General features: G+C 41.0%; 1 protein-coding gene across 15 annotated transcripts in view; it reads right to left on the bottom strand.

Annotated features, from left to right (window-relative positions):
• EYA4 (EYA transcriptional coactivator and phosphatase 4) overlaps positions 1 to 14259 on the bottom strand; it is a 671943-nt gene that overhangs the window by 297032 nt on the left and 360652 nt on the right. The window lies entirely within an intron of this gene.

Below are 14259 nucleotides of genomic sequence, written 5' to 3'. Positions count from 1 at the left end.
ATATTCATAATGGAAAATCAGTGTAACCAGTTTTAACAAGATTATGGGAAACACAAATAAACAAGCATTGGTAAAGCCAGCAGGTCTGAAATTTTTGGTCATCCTTTTGGTTTTGTCAACGCATGACTTGTTTTGGCATGGTTTTTGTAAAAGCTTACTGGTGTGGGAGCTACCAGGCCCTCACCATTATAACAAACATTGGCAAAAACAAAAATTGTTTTGGTCTCAAAAAGCACACATTGCCACAGTAGTTCCTGACACTGACTGTGTGTCGATATGCTCCTTGTGAAATTAGAGAATGCGCTGTCACTCACAGTGAAGCTAGCCGATAGACAAAGAGAGAGACAGAATTATAATTAACCCAAAAGGTCATGGTTAACGCCAGACCTAATTGGGGGCCCAAATATTAAATAAAGTCTCATAAGTGCACCCATGTCCTTGCATTAAGTGCAAATATACAGCTTTTGTGAATTCACAAGACTTTACAGAAGTAGGCCAAGAAATAGTACTCCTAGAAAATATTTGTGAACTGCATTTTAGCATGAGCAAATGTGCAGGTGTAGATTTGCTCATGCGAAAATGTGAAGAGTGTTTGCAAGTTCACTTTCCCTCCAACTTTTTTTTCTCAACCCTGGAAGAAGTTTTATGTCTGCCATTGTCGGGAGTACATTTCCAACCTTTCTCAGTATGGGAAAAGATTAGAGAAGAGTTGGTGTAAACCCTTAAAACATGCATGTTAGCAGGTTTGCACAGACTCAAAAGGGCATTCCAACCCTAGAACTGTTGCTTACCATTACCTTCAGCCCCAGCATGTAGATCTGCGGAAACATAGCAACATAAGGGAATTGCTAGTATTCAAACCTTACTATAGAAGGAGCCCTGGCATAATCAGAGAGGCTATTTCAGAGCTCTTATATAACTAGATTGCTGCCATAATTTGTCGCCGCATTACATGGCACAAAATGGACACGTACATTTTGTAACTGGACAAGTAGATTTATGAAGCAACCTGCCCCATAGACAAGTAGATATTTTATTAAATTCCACACCCCTACTCATGGAGGAACTGAATGCCATGGCATAGACAAACTGTGGGTAATAATGTGCATTAGAGAAGAACTGGGTGATGTGTTCAAGGCTGACACAAGAGGAGGGAAGATGAGGTGCTATGCCCCAGAACTTGAGGGCTTCTCAAGGCCAAACGCTGTTGTTGCGAAGTTAATTCCCAGATTTTAAAGAAAGCCTATATATATACCATCATACCACTAGATGGCAACAGATGCTGGAGCTGCTGTGTTTTCACTTTCCTTGAAGAAGCACTGGGGGAGTATGCCTCAAGAAACATTGAGACGTGCATCAGGAAAGCATTATGTGACCTGCAGCAGGCAACATAGTGTGACTGTGATATTATAAAGGAAATCTAAAGCCTGTTTCACACTGTCCTGCAGAAGGATGCAGTCCTACAGTGTGAATGTTTTGTATTACCAGGTTTAATTTTCTTAGTCTTTATAATGTTAACGGTATTCCGATTAAATTGTCTCAACGATGGGGTCCGCCAGGACTGTATACTGGCCCCTTTACTATTTCTCGTTTATACAAAAAGCTTAGAGGGCCATCTATTGAAACAGGGTCTAGATTGTCCAAAAAGAGGCCAAAACATTTTTACAACATTACTTTACGCCGATGATGCTGTCTTTGCAAGGACAGCTATCAGCCCGGAGAGATCCATAGATGCCTATGTAGACTTTATGTCTTCCCTGGACTTAAAAGTGAACCATAAAAAGTTGTACGTTATGGTGTGTGGCCCCAAATCAACAATGTTTTTAACACCCAGCTATCGTGGAATCCCTGTTGACCCTTAGAGCACAGCAAACGACTAGAGTCACGGAGTGACTGTTTCATCTTGCAGCAATATTAGGCCACAGGCCTATCAAAGAAATTACCACACTCTATATAATTAAATGCCTCTCAATCACTACAAATGGGGCTGGAGTGTGGGGTTTCAGTAATTGTGGAAAATACAATTCGTGGAAAATAATGTTGTTAGGAAGCTTCTGATGGTTCCTAAGAGCGCATCAACATCTTTTTGGCATTCGGAACTGGGCATTGAGTACATTGCATATCGCATTGGACCCGCCCCTGTGTTATTATGGGTGAAAAGCTGGCGAACACTGGAGCTAGATTTTTTAAGATCCATTATTATGGATTGTCTTTCCAATGCCAATACTGTGAGGATTCCCTTGCTTGGTTATCTGAAAGGTGCATTTAGAGAATTGGGTGTTATTGAGTTCCTTAATGACCCCTGTAAGATGCCTTTTCACTCAAAGTCTTTAATAAAATCATTATATTATTCAAGTGCCAGTGCACGTCACAACCAGCACTCAAATCAGTGAAGAGTCTTGAGCACGGGCAATGATAGTTTTATCTTTTTTTGGAACCTCAACATAGATTTTATTTAACCAGATTTCATTTAAGCACGTTGCACTTTCTGGTAGACCTTCCCAGTCTAGGTGGTTGGCATGACTACCCTCCGCCCTGACCATGTAATAACAATGCAAAACAATCTACTCTGCACTTTGATTTGTGCATTGTACAGAACTTTGAGTTCCAAATTTTTGCTTCTGTGCCACCCTATTTTTGATAGAGAAGGTTTTAGTCAATTACAGTCGCTTTAATCCTTTGATATTTGTGTTGCTGTCTTATATTTTATAAGAGGAGCCCTCATAATACAAAAATGATATGGATAACTGAGTGTATCAAATCGTAGCACATGCTATAGTGTTTTTTTGCATATGCACTTTATCTTTCTTGCAGGTTGGGCATGGGATTTTTTTGAGGCTATGACAAATTTGCCAAGAAACGTAAACTCTAGTCTTATCGAGTTGCCATTTTGTTTCTTATTTGTCTGCTTTTCTTATGGTTTTATTGGATTCAGCATCCTTTCAGTGACTTAGAGTAATTTACTTAAATTGTGTATCTCTATTCCATGACATATTTTTATCGAATGCATTATTTATGTGCTTTTATGATTTGCTTATCAAACCGAATAAATATTATGATGGATTGATTGTTTGATGATAACAGTAACACTCATTTTAGTTGCCTTACTTGTTAAGGAATTAGAAATGCTTAATATAGCAGTAATGTACCAACTTGTATAAAACGATTGGCAATGCCAATAGGTTTCATGTTGGCTGACAATCTTTTGGTTTTGTCAATCCATGTTTTGTTTTGGCATAATGTTTTACAAAACTGCATTGTTGGTGAAGCCACCAGGTTCTCTTCAATCTAAAAAAACATTGGCTAAAAGCAAATAAAATGGTGCTAAAAAGCGAACATTGCCAAGGTAGTTTCTGACACTGAAGGAACTAGTTGATGTGCTCTGTGGCAAAGGATAGAAAGCTGCAACTCGCAGTTATGTTGGCCAATGGGTGAAGTGGGTTGAGCCACTGAACCATGCAGTATGCATTAGTGGGCAGACACAAATATGAGTGACACAATAACAGACCGATGGATAACGAGGAATAGTTGAAAGGCCCTATTTGTAAGTATATTATACATATATTTTTAATAAAATCAAAAGGTCTTGATGATGCCAGATGTTGCAAGATTTCGGTATAGACTGTGGTTGGTACAAAAACATTTAATTGGCCTGTTTTTAAATTTCCTGGCAGACACAAAGGATCTGTGAATTAAATCACTGAAAAGATGAGGGGGCAGCCACACCGAATTTGGCAACTAAAACAACCTAACAGTACAGTTATTTGTATCTGCACTAGGCAAATGCCTTGCTCCTAGATGATTTCTGAGAAAGCAGAATTTGTGTTAGAATTAGCAGTGCCACATTTAAGATAGCAAATGCAGCATTATCAAAGTGCAGACACCTGAACTCCACTCCTAAAGCACCGTGTTTGAATACCTCTCTCATTTAGCCAACTGCAAAGCTTGCAACTCCACATCGACCACCACTGCTCCTTATTCTTATTTCACAAAAATATTTGTAAAGATTGAATGTGCAAGAAGCATTCATTGCGTCACATAAAAATAATTGAACAAATAATGCAACTAGAGATGTTGTGTGATATTTGTGAACTTAAGGTAATGTTGCCAATTCCACAGCTGCACTGACACAGGTAACTCGACAGATGCCTAATAATAAAAAATCAAAGAGATCAAATGCCATAGAAGATGCCTAAAAGAAACTAGAAGAGGTAGAAAAAGAAATGGTCTCATTCACAGACTATCTGGTGAAAAGGAACCCAGACAAATTAAAAAAGATATTAGATGTTCCACATTAAAAAAAACATATCCCTACCTGGCTGATTATTATTACAAGTAGGGACAATACAATGAGGAAGACAATATTGGACAGAATAGGTATAGTCGCAACCACCTTTTCAGACATCTGATTCTGATAATGAAGGTAGCTCACATCACTTAGACCAGACAGGGCGAAGAATATCTTTTGTATCTGGTTCAATACAGGGACAATCTTTTTGGGTCAGACAAGGAGGGAGGAGAGGCCCACCCCATTACCAAACCAGCTACAGAGGGAATTTTCAGCCCAACAACAACCAATATCTGGAAACCAGGAATGGGCAATATTGGAGACAGTGAAACAAATACCCATCCTTAGTCTTTCACATACTCCACCTGGCCCATTGGTTGATTCCTTACTATCCAAAGGTCTGTTGTTTGTGCCATACACTAAAGTTAATTAATACTTTCGAACTTTTCCAAGATATTATGGCTCTTTTCATAAGATGAAAATGGTCCCTCTGAAAATAGACAACAAACTTTATCAAGTCTATCGCCTCCCTCCACCTTCACTTCTACTCTAGACCAGGTAGGTCCGGAGGTGCCCATTTTTTAAAAGATTGGTTATCAACGCCTTAAACAAACCATTTATTACATTCATGTGTCCCTCACCAAATTTAGATCAGGAGGAGCTCTCAGCCCTCAGAACTCTGAGTGACAATAAGGCATTAAATGTAAAGAACGATGACAAAGGAGGGGGGATTGATACCTCAAACTATGTGCCCAAGATGACTGATCTTTTGAGTAACCATGAACAGTATATGCAAATACAGCTGGATCCTACACACAATGTCATCAAAAAGATTGGTCGGTTAACATCACGAGCATTAGCCACCGGTGATATCTACAATAAATAACATTTGTACATCAGTAATCCTAGGAGGGCTAGTATATACAGGACACCTAAGATAAATAAAAACACACAAGATCACCCCCTAAAGAAGGACTGAGACCACTATTGGCTCAGTCACTAAGCCACTCTCCAAATATGTCGAGTCTATATTACAACCCCATGTCCCCAAGATCAAGTCCTATATTAAGGACACCAAGACATAACCATGGTAATGGAAGGTGACGCTTATAATCCTGTTCAAGATATCTTAGTTACTTTAGACATTGAAGCCTTGGACTGCAACATTCCCCAAAAAGGCACCGGATGCAGTTAAATGGTTTATGGAAGAACACCTCACTGATGGCCTGAGAACCATTATACTCGAGTGCTTGCATACTGTACTTGAGGAGAATACTTTAGAATTTGGAGGACAGCTGTACGAACAAGTCAAATGAGTAAGCATGGAAGCCTCCTGTGCTCCCACTTCAGCTAACATCTACATGGCCCAATTTAAGTATCGATTTATCTACAATGAGGTAGCCCCCTTTTTCGAGGTCATGACCCACTGAGCTCGCTAGATAGATTATATTTGTTTCATTTGGGTTGATACACGGGATGAGCTTGACGATTCCTATTGTGGTTGAACTTGTGTGTTCCAAATATGAAATTTACACCCATACAAGTCACAGTGAAGTTGAATTTGTGAACATACTCATTCGCCACAACAACAGTCAACTAGAGGTGGACATATATGTGAAATCCACTGCTAGGAATACTCTATTACATTTAAACAGCTTTCACCAGAGAACTCAGAAACAGAGTATCCCATTTAGTCAATTTTTAAGCTTGAGAAGAAATTGCACCAATCTTCAAGATAAAGACATCACAGCGAGTCTGATGAAAGAAAAGGTATCACTAGAGTGTACCCTAGGGGACTTGTGTGTTAAGCATTCAAAAGAGCTAGGTTTTACGATGAGGACCATTTCTTGCATAAACAAAAATCAGAAGCAGAACCTAAGCTTGTATGTGTCACAAGGCACTCTGTAATAAATGAAAAAGTTCACAAGATAATATTCTCCAATTGGCACATATAAAATAGTGGCACACAACAAAGCCACATGATCCCAAAGCCCATGTTTACACATAGGCATAACAAAAATCTTTGATTATGTGGTTACATCTCACCTCCAAAATCCTAAAACCTTTGTGCAGAAGGCCATCGACGGGAGCACCCCCATTGTTGGGAATCAAACATTAACTCAATGCGAGGCATGCGATTCAGCCACTGAGACTTTTATTTTGAATAAGTACACAATCATTTAAAAGACGTTTACCAACTGCAAAACCAAGAACATAGTGTCCTTATTATTCTGCCCATGCCACCTCGGTTACGTGGGTGAAACAGCACGCCCATTAGCCACACGACTAACTGAACATCGTTCAGCCATTTCCAACAAAAAATTGATAGTGCCATTGGTCAGGCATTATCAAGAAAAAAGTCACGTACCAGAAGAGATAAGAAGGCTGTTCTTAGAAAAAATGTAAATTAAACAGTAGGTGATTTCATGGAAATTAGAAAAAGAAGGGAAGTATTCTGGATATTTACTTTAGACACCCACCTACAAAGTCTCAACAATGAGATCCTCTTGGAAAATGCGATCAGATATAATACTACTTAAATTTTTATATCAAGTCGCTTTTTAGGGTTCATTGAGATCATCCTGGTACAAATTAGTTGCACGCTTCCAGACACAACTTGCTGTTAATTTCATCTCAATTGGATGCTATGCATCTTTCTTGAGTGCATGTTCATTTTCAGAAATTCTGTACTGCAGAACTGGATAGTTGCTTCTTTCCCCCCCTTAAGAATATTATGTTTTCAGTTCAGCTCCCCTGCCGTTTGACGTATTTGAATTTAGCTTAAGTTATTACTTCATACAAGAGCCAGCTATTTTGTATTCTTTAACAGGCATTTTGTATCCCCTATACTCCTGCCCTGCTCTAAGATGGCCACCGTATTGGGTACATCATTTGCACAATGTGCGCATACCCGAGGTTTTAGGAAGTGTAGCTTACCCCCTGCACTGTTTCATAAGTTAAAAAAAAGAGTGCCTCATGGTTGTCGCGTGAGGTACATTTAACGCACTGCGTGTGCATGCTTAGTAGACCCTGGAACAATAGCTCTTTTCGAGCACCAATAAAAATAACTCTTCACAGCCTCTGCCCTTATTCAGCAGTTGCCATTTCTGATGAAATGGAAGACATGTTATTTTGGGCAGGCCATCCATGAGGTGATTATACAGCTGCATTTTACACCCTGTCCTTAAGAGTCGGCTTCAGACTTCCCGCCAGCTTTGATTATTCTTTTGATAGACTCTAATATTGGAGGATCCCATCCTCTGGGCACCGTTGATATCCAAAGATATGAGGCGAGGCAATCTTAACAGCTTTATAGTCTGGCGCAACCCATTTATTTTTTTTACGCTCACGTGAGATAGTTTTAGCATCTGTAGAGTGATACGAGACCTTAAGCACTCTTGCTTATCTTTGTAACTCCATTATTCCCTTATATTGGTTTAAGCTGATTGTTGGAGTTCAGTCATGTCTGGCATAAGCAACTCGAGTCAGCTACATGTTTTGTAGTCCAGACGTATATTATGCCATATATACTTTATCAAGCGCTTAATCTACTTGTACAGCATCTAGCTTAACCTTGTCCCTCAGGGCCACGTAACCAACTTCTTGAACATGTGCCTATATCTTGCAATTCATGTGATATCTGCTCCCACACTGGCTTTTCTATAAGCCTATAATTATCCTGTGTGACATAGGTATGTCTAACTTTGTTATTGTCTCACATCCTCATTCCGCCACTGAGTTTAACACCTTTGTATCTCTGTATAAATGTATTCCCTCTGCTTTGCCCTTTATTATCCTCCTAGTGTGTCTGTGGTGACACACTCCAGTATATTTTGCTGTTCATCTTCTGGCCTAGTGAACCTTGCAACACAAGTCAGTGCATATCATTAACTCTTCGCCTAGAGGCTTCCCTGTAGGGCTGCATGAGGAGCACGTACTATTTGCCAGTATGTCCTTTTTTTAAAACACTGGATTGATTGATGCTTTCAAGCACAAAGACTGGCATGCAGTTACACTGTATCCTTTGAAACTAACAGTGAAACGACACATGGTGAAAGTTTTTTTTTCATAGTGAAGGTTTTGACCACCGGCTATACTTCATTTTTAGGTCGAGCCTGTGCAGCGCATGCGCTGCTCTGCAAGCCATGCTGTATTGTTATGTACTTGAAGCCCCGCCCACTCTCCATCCATATATGCCATTGGCTTGTGTCAATGTTCTTCGTAAATGCTGGCTTCTGATTCATTATCAGACTTGTTAGACCCTCCTTAGTACCGCCTTGGTTTCATTTGTAACCTCCCATGAAGACTGGCCCTTTTACTTCGGCTGTTACACGGTACGTCTTCTTTAGTCTATAAACAATATTTTTTTTCGGTCGCTGTATGCATTATTGGCATTAAATTAGCGCGACTGCTGCTGCACTTTATCTTTGGCAGCTGCGTGCTTTTGCTGCCTGCTAAAATGTTTTACAGAAAGCAAGCTGCCTTAAAGCTAGCCCTTTCCTGGTGCGCGCGGCACCCGATCCCATCACTCGCTCCCTGGGCATGCCCGTCCAGAGGAGAGGCATGCACATGTACACAGAACAATTGGTGGTCGTGTGGAGGTCAGGTGCTGCGCTCGCCAGCATAGAGCTAGCAGCTGTTCTGAGTTCATGTTTGTTCTTTTTTATTACACATTACTCTGTCTCCCTTACAGAAAGATCTACACGGCTTGAAACACTCCGTGCCTTGCCAGGCAATCCACTCTATGTAATAATAATAACCCGATATGTGTAAAGCGCAAATGAATCACCCCTAAGGGTCTCACGGCGCTGGGGGCCATCGGGAAGATTAAGTGAGCTATTACCCAGAGTCACATGGTGTTGGGCTAACCTGCCGCCGGCGATCGAACTGTGAGCCCCGCGTTCCGGAGTCAGCCGCCATAGCCACTGCGCCACAGCCGCTGCGCCACACCTCTAACTCTGTGACCTCTATCTTTCTCAGACTAAAGAGGATAGGTTTGTAACTGCCTCTGAGATTTGCTTTTCCTTATTATGGTTCCAGGTTTCAGAGTTTTGCATTGGATAGCAGTGTATAACACTCTATTCATCATATTAAAAAAACTCCTTTCTATCATCACTATGTGTTCTGAATTACTGATCTAATCTTCTGAAAAATAAACAGAATCATATCCTCCTCTATTCATGGATCGCAGATCTGGAATCAGATTCCACATCTGAAATGTTATAAAACTCTTATAAAATGGGCATTTACAATGTAGGAGATTTTATTTTGGTTAACTCTTGGTTCCTCCACTTCCTTCGTTTTGTTAAATGGAGCCTTGAATACAACAGGAGCACGTTTGAAACACTGGGCACATTTTAAAACAACGTACGTAGAAAAAAGTGCATCTGCAGGTGCAGATATCAGAATCATGATACATGGACATTTACACCCATTCCTATGTTGTTTGTTGCTGGGGTTTAGTAGAAGCAATTTCACCACCTGAAAAAAATCTTTTCAAGGTGGAGTGTGTTAAACATGAAAACAAACATTTTGCTATGGTGATTTATGTTACCTTATGTCAGGATTCGTTACTCTGGTGCTATTTATTAGGGAGGTCTGTCAGCAGGACTGCCTCATTTCGAGGCCTGGGCGGAGTTTGTGGCGTTCCAAGTGACCAAAAAACTCCACCGCACTATGCAGAGTTCGGCAAGCGGCAGAGTGCGTTTGGTCACGCCGTTTGTGTTGCTTTTCAGCGCCGGGTGTTTGTCCCGCACTGTTAAATCAGCGTGAACTGCACCATGGTGCTGCTTCTTTTTTGCAATTCATGTAGATTTTCTCTACTCGAGCTGCAGCTTTCTCAACGCAAACGGAAGGTTTCTCAACACAAGCAGTCGTGACCATTGGCATTGTGAAATCCAACCTCCCGCGTTGAGAAATCTCACCAGGAGGTGGATTTCCTCTCTCGCCAACTTGCCGATGGTAAGTGGAGTGGAGTTTTACGGAACTCCGCGTGCTTCGCAGGGTGCGGAGTGGAGAAAACTCAGTGAACGGAGGGGAGTTCACCGCCCGGCCGACTCATAGAACTGTCAGTCCTTAAGTCTGATTTATATGTGTCCCACCACTAACTGGATTTAAAGCTGTCCTGTATGTGTTTGTGAGTTGTTTCCAACTTGGGTGGTGAGATATATTTCAATGAGCACTGGGTGTTTAACATTGGTGTGAGACGTGTGACTGAAGGACTATACAAGGTGCTTATTTTTAGATTGGCAACTTGCCAACTCTTCACCACACAATTCTTTCTGCAGATTGATAACACTTGAACAATCTTCATGAATAAGCGCAAAAATATTAGAATTAAAGATTGAAATTGATGATTTAAATAGATTTCTAGGTGTACTAAGGCACATGCATATGAATGGTGAATTTACTATAGAGGCAGTGGTAAGATTTTGGGTTGGACAAGGGTCTTCCCAGAAGAAGGGCCAAGGTGGCCTTTGGGAATATAGTATTCACCAACAAAGTATTAACTTTGAGGTTATTCACAAACCTTCACAATGGCTTTTCATACTTAAATGGCGCATTATCATTTAACACCAAAACTCTGATCATAGTGTGCGAACAGTGCGTGCAAAACACCTGAAGATCCCAAACATTGCACGGGATTTAGAAGCTCTAATGCAAAAAAACATGAAGTGATCAAAGGAATACATTAATTATTCTCAACCAATAACGATCGCTTGGGCCGTTTGTCTGCCCATTGCCAGAGGCTGGGATTAATTCAAGCATTCTTCCCATCACTATGCTGTTTGTTCCCGGGTTTAGTAGAAGCAACTTCACCACCTGAAAAAAGTATTTTCAAGGTGTAGGAGTTGGTGGGGGGTGGGGGGAGGGGGTAAACATGAAAACAAACATTTTGTTATGGTGATTTATGTTACCTTATGTTAGGATTTGTTATGCTGGGGCTATGTATTAGGGATGTCTGCCAGTAGGACTGTCTCATAGCCAGGCCTAGGGGGAAGTTTGTAGAGTTCCAAGTGACCCAAAAACTCTGCCGCACTATGCAGAGCTCGGCAAGTGGTGGAGTGCGTTTGGTCACGACTTTCGCATTGATTTTGAGTGACGGGTGTTTGCCCTGCACTGTTAAATCAGTGTGAACAGCACCATGCACAGAGGAAGAGGGTGCTGCTTCTTTTTCTACTCGAGCTGCAACTTTCTCAACATGAACAGAAAGTTTCTCAACAAGAGCGGTCACGACCATCCGCGTAGTGAAATCTGACCGACTGTGTTGAGAAATTCACCAGGAGGTGGATTTTTCTCTCTCGCCAACTTGCTGTTGGTGAGCGCCAGTGATGAAAAACCTCTTTTCTGCTACATTGAGTTCAGTTTTTCGGAACTCCGCATACTCCATGGAGTGCGGAGTGCAGAAAACTCAGTGAACGGAGCGGAGTTCCCCGCCCGGCCTACTCATAGCACTGTCGGTCCTTTAGTCTGATTTATATGTGTCCCACCACAAACTTGATTTAAAGCTCTCCTCTGAGTATGAGTTTGTGAGTTGTTTCCAGCTTGGGTGATGAGATATATTTCAATGAACATTGGGTGTTTAACATTGGTGTGAGACGTGTGACTGAAGGACTTTTCAAGGTGCTTATTTATAGGTTGGCAACTTGCCTACTCTCCACCACACAGTTCCTTCTGCAGACTGATAACATTTGAACTATCTTCATGAATAAAAGGAAAAATAGTAGAATTACAAATTGAAATGGATGATTTACATAAAGTCAGAACTATAGGCTGATCGGAGGAGGAGGAAACGAATGTACCTAGGTTTCTGACTTTTTCAGGATTCTTTGACATTCAGTCTCACTATTAGGGACCAAATCAAATCACATAAAATTTGTGATGACAAAGAGTGCTAGAACTTTGGTTCTATCTCAAATTGCTGTCAAAAGACACATTCTTACCCCATTAGCGATGCAAAATAGCATTGGGCATAGCAGCTGAAGTAAATTTCACCAAGAGATCTCTAGAGGGTTGCCTGGGTAAGTAAATAATTTCAAAAGGGTCATTGTTTCTTTTTTGAGTTTTCCATAAAATGGCCACTAACTCTAGTTGGTATTGGAATTCAAAGGTTATCTACCCTGATTTTCACACCTGCTGGACCGCATGGTGACCACTCGAAATCAGAACTGTACCAAGTAGGACAAACCAAATGACAGATGTTATGGGAGAAAATACAGCAGATAAAAACATCTCTAATACGTGGGAGATTCTGGTACTGCAGAGTCACCACTCAGCTAAACTTTAAAAAAAATGCCTTCCCCATAGCTCAAGGAAGCAGCAACAACTTGGGGCAAGACTGCCAAAAAAGTAGCTCCATGCGGTTCAACAGGTTTTAAAAAGTGCTTCTAATTAGCCAGGCTGCAGTGCTTAATTTGTAAAATAATAAGTGCCAGGGCCCTGGCCAGGAGGCCACTGCAGATGGCAACACCCTCTGCCCCTCATCACTGTCAATGACAGTACCAAAACAACTCTTTTGCCTGTACTGCTACAATTCAGATTATTCGACTTTCCCAAACCTAAAGAAATGGCTGGGGATGTAGGTATTATTAATTTTAATGTATATTGTATTCATAAATAACCGTTGTTGTGCTCATCTCAAAATTAGATGAGCAGCGAGATCATGTGGCAGACTGTCATACATGTGTTGTTGACAATTAAGTGCCGGTGCCGAGCACCAGAAACCACTAGCTCAAATTAAGCACTACGTGTCTGTCTTTCCCGGGTCCTTTCTTATACATTCAGGAGTGCCGTTACCTGCTAAATGGACTGCCACCTCGCTGCAGGCCATTGGGACAGGTTTCCAGTCCTGGACTTTTCTGGGACAAATCATTGTCCACTGATGTTTCAGTCCAATTTGTTGCAGTGGAATCATTCCTTTAACAATATTTCCCAGAATTCACTATGCTATCAAATGAAAGGCCAGCACCGGAAACAATGTTTTGATGACAAGGAGCCTAGTGGCATCAACCATACGTGCTCGCAACACCTATTCATGTTTTGCCTAGAAAGGCTAGTGACTTCTAGAAGAATGGCACTCATTGAAACAAGATCGCGTGAATAAAGCTTAATACCAGTGCTTAATTTGATGCAGTGGTTTCCGGTCCTCTGCACCGGCACTTAATGGACAACATCGGTACTTATGACAGCCTACCACATGGTGGCGCTGTTTGTCTAAATTAAAGATGAGCACATAACAGTTGTTTATTATTTAAACAACATTTTAAGATGACTAATACTTGCTGCCCAAGCCATCCTCATAGCTTTGGGGGCCTGGAATAGCCTGAATTGTCACATTAATAAGAGTGTGATGGTTAGTAGTTGTGTTGGTACTGTTATTGGCTGGCAGCGCTGGCAAGGGCACTGGGTGGTGCAAGCTGCCGTGGCCTCATTAGGAGGAACCTGGCACTTCTTCTTTGACAAATTAAGCACTGCCCTATACGTTTTGTTATTTAAGATGTTTCAATAAACTACAAATTAAGGGAGGGCACAGATGTACTTTGACAAAAAGCTAAGAGTGTGTAAGAAGAATCAATCTTGCTAAAGCGGGTGAAATCGAAACCTAAAACAATGCTTCAACCACAGCTCCCACTTTTCATTCGTAAACACAGCAATGACCGCCCTACAGTATATGAAACAATCAGCACACACTCACAGGTAATAATAACACATCTTTATGTAGCACATCATATCACACTTCTGCTGCCTCGAGCAATGCGCATAACAGATGTTATTATGACCCAATTTAATTGATGTAATGGAACAAAATATAACAATCTCAGAAGGCTAGTCCGAGTTGGCCTTGCCACGATTTGTACTCGTGACCTGAAAAGTATATCATATGTCACCGGCGAGCAATATGTCATTCAGTCACAGCCAGCTTACATTAACAGAGTAAAACAGAGAAACAGGTAAAAATGACATTACATTTC

The sequence above is a fragment of the Triturus cristatus genome, chromosome 6 (genome assembly GCF_964204655.1).
Source record: "Triturus cristatus chromosome 6, aTriCri1.1, whole genome shotgun sequence".
Taxonomy (NCBI): Eukaryota; Metazoa; Chordata; class Amphibia; order Caudata; family Salamandridae; genus Triturus; species Triturus cristatus.
Note: the sequence above shows the minus strand (reverse complement) of the source record. Positions and strands in the feature narration are given on the sequence as shown.